The sequence below is a fragment of the Apodemus sylvaticus genome, chromosome 13 (genome assembly GCF_947179515.1).
Source record: "Apodemus sylvaticus chromosome 13, mApoSyl1.1, whole genome shotgun sequence".
NCBI classification, from domain to species: Eukaryota; Metazoa; Chordata; class Mammalia; order Rodentia; family Muridae; genus Apodemus; species Apodemus sylvaticus.
Window position 1 is genome coordinate 84,772,652 of NC_067484.1, and position 6,112 is coordinate 84,778,763.

Sequence of the window (6,112 nt, forward strand, 5' to 3'; positions counted from 1 at the left end):
GTGGTGGCCGGTTCGGACGCTATGGCAACCCGGGCCGGCGCGGCGGCGGATTGTGACGAAAGCAATGGGCGGTGGTCTCGGGGAGCCAGCGAAGCTACCCTACGGTGTGGATTCCGTTTCTAGTCTCTTTGCAGAGATTTTTTTTTTCCGTACAATTTCTTTATTCTTTTTCTTATTTTTCTCCTTTTTCTGTGTTTTGCTTTGTTTTTGGAGTACGGGGAAACTTGGGTTTTTTTGGTATTTTTTGTTTATTTGTTTATTTTGTTTTGTTTTTGAGACCGTTTTTCTGTAGCCTTGGCTGTCCTGAAACTAGCTCTGGAATTAGACCAGGCTGGCCTGCCCCACCATCTCATTAGACTCTGTAATGTGTGTACTCGGGGAGACCAAGGCAGGAGGATCTCATGTTCAAAGGTCAGCCTGAGCTGCTGTGGAGTTCAAATTTTCATTTTAAACAAAGTGACAGATGCAGTCTTCTACTAGAATACCTTTTTGCTTAAGGACAGCGAGAATGCTAGATTTGAAGAAGGAGATAGAAGCATGTACCTGTGCACTAGTTTGATATTTTTGCACTCATCGCGGAAACAATAAATGTGTATTCTTGAATGGGCCCTTAATTCCTAGTAAAGCCACATGAAATAGGAATGAAAGTTTGTGGGAAAGGGAAAGTCCACAGTATATTAGGGTGTCCTCAGTTAACTTTGGGGGAAAGTTCCAATTTGTTAAAACCCTTAAACAGGCTGGAGAGGTGGCTCAGCGGTTAAGAGCACTCGCAACTCTTCCAGAGGTCCTGAGTTCAATTCCCAGCAACCACATGGTGGTTCACAACCATCTGCAGTGGGATCTGATGCCCTCTTCTGGTGTGTCTGAAGACAGCTATGGTGTACTCAGACATAAAAAGTCTTAAAAAAAAAAAAAAAGAAAAGAAAAGAAAGAAAGAAAGAAAGAAAAGAACAAATCAAACAAACAAAATTAAAAAAAAAAAAGCCTTAAACATGGTCTAATTATAACAGATGACATTAGCCGGGCGGTGGTGGCACACACCTGTAATCCCAGCACTTGGGAGGCAGAGGCAGGCAGATTTCTGAGTTCGAGGCCAGCCTCGAACAGATGATATTTAAGACATTAGTTAGGGACTTGGGAGATGCCCGGTGGTTAGGAGCACTAGCTGCTCTTCAAGTGGACACGGATAGCACCCACATGGCATCTCACAGGCACCTGCAAATCCAGTCCTAGAGGATCTGACTTCCTCTTCTGGCCTTCTTGGGCACTGAACATAGGCACAGGCATCCATGCAGGCAAAAACATGCACAAAAGAAAAAATTGCAAAAAAAAAATTTAAAAGACTATAGCCAAGCAGTGGTGGCACACACCTTTAATAGCACCACTCCAGAGGCTGGGGTGATCTCCAGTTCCTGGCCAGTCTGGTCTACAGAGTTTCTGAACAGCCAGGAATACACAGGGAAACCTTGTCTTGAAAAACCAAAACCAAAACCAAGCCAAACAAAAAAGCTACTAGTGGGTTTTTTCTACAGTTTATCAGTCATGGTCCTTGGCATTGTTAAGTAAAAACATTGATATTTGGCAAACCAGGCTAGACTAACATGAATGCCTTCAAAGTCCTATGCCATCAAACTTGAAATTAAGTTACCTGCTCTTAGTGAATCAGGAAGAAAAGTAAGAAGTAGTCAAATTCTCAGATAACCCAGTTTTTAACCAATATAGGGAAGTCTCCTTCAGTTTAACCTTAGCCAGGAAAATGTCTCAGCAGACTGCATCCTCCTTGTTCTAATTCTGCACTTTCAACCCCCTGTGTATGAGGTCAAATGCTTCTACTCACAGCAACACGGTTTACTTTATGGAATGAGATGTTGCAGATCTCACAAATTGCAAGTAAAAGCTGCTTGAGATATTAAAATGTTATGATTTTTCTAGTAGTACTATGTTAGGTATTTTGCAGATGCCATGAGCTTTATTATCAACTAATTTTATATAGGGCAGTGGTGGCGCACACCTTTGGTCCCAGCACTTGGGAGGCAGAGGCAGAGGCAGGCGGATTTCTGAGTTCGAGGCCAGCCTGGTCTACAGAGTGAGTTTCAAGACAGCCAAAACTATACAGAGAAACTCTGCTTCAAAGAAAAAAAAAATGCAAAATGATGGTTCAAAAAGAAACTGGAGGAGCAAAGCATAGTATGTGATGAGGGTTAAATTTCACTAATAGTGGCTCTGAGGATAGGAAAGGAATGATCGCCAGAGCGCGTAGGTGTAGAGAAAACCTTGAGAGGAGTCTCAAAATGCATGACCATGCAGGGAGGCGCTCCTGATGTCAGCCTGTGAGAGGCTGAAGGAGAATGGTGGTGGGTAGAAACTGTCTTAGTGGGTAGGTTGCTAGAATCCTTGCTTCCTCTACCAGGTACAAGCACTTGCGGTCCTCCTCTTCTTACTCCTCAACAGAGAAGGAAAGCTGAGGATCTGCTTTCCTGAGAGGGGAAGCACGTGAGGAGCACACTAGCTTCCCAGATTCCCAGTGTCACTGTTTGACAGTATTTTTAATTTTTTAAATTAATTTATTTATTTTTGGTTTTTTGGAGACAGGGTTTTTCCATATAGCCCTGGCTGTCCTGGAAGTCACTCTAGACCAGGCTGGCCTCAAACTCAGAAATCTGCCTGCCTCTGCCTCCCAGAGTGCGGGGGATTACAGGCATGCGCCACCACCGCCTGGCTGTTTGAGAGTATTTTACTCATTCCTGTACTACACAGGAACTATATTGTCTATATGAGACAGTTTTCTATTTAAAATTCATACAACATATTCTGATTACATTTCCTCCTCCCAGTGCATCCCTACATCCCCACCTATCAAACTCCAACCTCTATTTACGAAACAAAAGGAGGAAAGAAAAGTCAATAAGGGGCTGGAGATTACATGCTCAGTGATTAACAGCACCACGGGGGACACAGGTTCAATTCCAGCACCCGCATGGTGGCTCACAGACATCTTGTAAGACTCGAGGGAGTCTTAACTTACTGGAGAAACCCCCTGAGTGGACCACACGGAGACGGGAATCAAAGCAAAATGCAAGAGGAATTTTATTAAATCCAGCATGCTGAGGTCACCCTGCACACGGAGAGAGAACACCCCGTGCCACATGCTGCCTCGTGCTGCCTCGTGCTGCCTCGTGCTGCCTCGTGCTGCCTCGTGCTGCCTCGTGCTACCTCGTGCTGCCTCGTGCTGCCTCGTGCTGCCTCGCGCTGCATGGGCCTTTATACAGTCCTCAGGGCAGAACAGTGTTACATTTAAACTAATTGGTTGTTAGGGGATGAGGTGACCAAGGGTGAGTCCTTCGGAATGTGTCTCCACCCTTAGGTCTGTCTCCCCCTCCCCTTTGTGGTCTCTGGAATGTCACTTAGCCTCTAATCTTTTTAGAGTTCCTGAGTTAACCCTTTCAATCTGTACCTCCGATTTCAGGAGATCCAATGACATCTTCTCACTTCCAAGAGCATCAGGTACACTTGTAAACACATACATGTAGGCAAAACATAAAGTAGCAAGGTTATTGTTTTGTGTTTTGTCGAGTCAGGATCTATCTGGAATTTGCTCTTTAGAACAAACTGTCCTCAAACTCAAAGATCTGTCTGCCTCCTGGGTTTTGGGGATTAAAAACCTGCCACCATTATTAAAAAAAAAAAAAGTGAAAGAAACATATACACATGAATGGCAAAAAAATAAAATAAAAGGAAAAGATATGACTGTTCCTACATGTGTGGTGGAGGAGCAGACACATCTGGGCAATTCCAGAGTGTTCATGATCCTGAAACCATGTAGGGAGAGGGTTCTGAAAACAGGGGAACCAAGTGCAGCAGCCGGGAGGCCAAAGGAACAAAAAGGGCAAAACAGAGGCTGAGAGGCAGGTAACTGGATTAATTAGGGAAGAGTCTCTTGGGGGGAAGGGCAGCCCAGCCCCTAGGCTGTAAAGTTCAGGATGGAGAGGGAGACAAAGGATGCCAGACCTGCCTTGTAAGCGTAGGAACTGTGGGATGCTGGGAGAACTGGAGGCCAGGTCCACTTTGATCTGTTAAATAAGCACCTCCGATGCCGGTCCAGGGTATGGGCTTACTGAGCCAGTCTATCAGCATGGGAGGGCTGGTTTGTAAAATCATTCCTAAGAATACCTAACAATGAAGCTGATGTATGACTTTAATTTTGTCTGCAGTCCTAACTTTCCACATGTCTATTACAGACATATTTATACTACGCCCTGCTATAGTCCAAGCTGTTTGGTGTAGCTGAAAGCATATAGTTGGTAGCATGTATAAGTCCAACAACAAATTGGTTGAGAGAGTTAGGCATGGTGGAACCAGCCTGTGATCTCAGAACTGCAGGTAGAAAAAGGATGTTCAGTGCCAGCCTCTGCTGTGAAATGGACTTGCCGTGAGACTCGGAAATTAAACAAACAAGATGATAGTTTTCTTTTTTGATTGAAACTAAGCTGTGTCTCATTACAGAACTTAAAAAGTCTATTTTGTTGGTTAAAGCAATCACCTTAGAGGAAGCAAGTGGAAAGCTACAAGAATGAGAGAGGTTCAGGTCCCACCTTTTGTCTGTTCCAGGACCTCAGTCTAATACATTAAAATATGTCTACTGTCTTCTTAGATTGAACTTGCTCAGGAATGAACTCCTTAGCTGAGTGTGCTTAGGAATAGACATGACTATATACAGGCCCCTGAAGAAAATCCTCATGATTCCTTTGTAAGAAGAGGGCATCCTGGTAGAAGTACACACACACACACACACACACACACACAGTGCCACCTCTAGCATTGGGCTGCAGCAGGTAAGCCACCTCTCTCCCTCTGTTACTTTCTGGCTGTATTTATTTTTACTTTTGCACTCACCCTGAAATGAACTGCCAGTTTCATTTTAGGGAAACTTTCAAAATGCAAACACTAAAAACTGTCAGGCCAGCAAGACTGCTGAATGGAAGGGCCAGGGCTGAGGCTAGGAAGGGGGCCTGGTGGTAGAGTACTTTGCAGGCATGGGTAAGGCCCTGGGCTCCCAAGCAGGTAGACAGACAGGGAGATGGAGCCATGACTAGGTAATAAAGATGACCAACTTCCACGGGGGCCTGGCTTCTTCCTCACCCTCTTGGGCTGAGACAAAAACCCTTAAAACAAAGGCTTTGTAGGTCTCCGTCTCTGACCAGCGAGTCTGTGGAGAAGAACTAGCTCAGCAAGTTTACAGCTAGGACGGGGCATGCATACACAGCACTTGTGGGCCAACCAGCTATCGCCAGTCTTCCTTTAAAGCGATCAACTCTAAATGAGGAAAGGAAAACTAGACACCTTAAAATGTCCAGCCCTCCAGAAAATACTGGGCTTCTTGCATTCCCAAGTGGCCCCTCATACAGGAAAAATATCAACTCAGGACTAAGACCAAGTTCTCAGCACTAGGAGATTTGTCCCAGAGGGAAAGAGGGCAGGAAACAAAAGACAGGAAACGGGACTAGGGAGAAGGGGAAGGGAACAAGGAAGAGAAAGCAGGATATTTGTCCTGATAGATAGGAGACACACTTTTTTTTTGGTTTTTTTGTTTTTTGTTGTTGTTTTTTTTCCCAAGACAGGGTTTCTCTGTATAGCTCTGGCTGTCCTGGAACTCACTGTGTAGAACAGGCTGGCCTCGAACTCAGAAATCTGCCTGCCTCTGCCTCCCAAGTGCTGGAATTAAAGGCGAGTGCCACCACTGCCCAACAAGGTGTTAAGTTTTTATGGGGCATGTTAATGAGGTGAGCCGGAAGGGGGCTTTTGAGCGCTGGACTTTAGTACTTTGACTTCTGGACCTTGGCAGTGTCAGGAGGGGGAAGCGGTCAAATAAGGGAATAGATCTTGGGGGCTAGCTTTAGAGATGTAATCCAACAGTTTTTAGCCAGGCAGAGGGAATGGGGAGAAGGGCAAGGCCTGCCTGAGCCAGGTTCACCTGGCTGCGGCTGGGCTGGCCAGCATCCCTTGACCCCTGCAAAGCAGACGGCCTTTTTCCTGTGTGTCCCCTGCATGCAGGTGTTTCCTCACCTCCAATAGCACCTTTCTTCAACCCCTGGCTCTTGGCTACTCCTGTTTG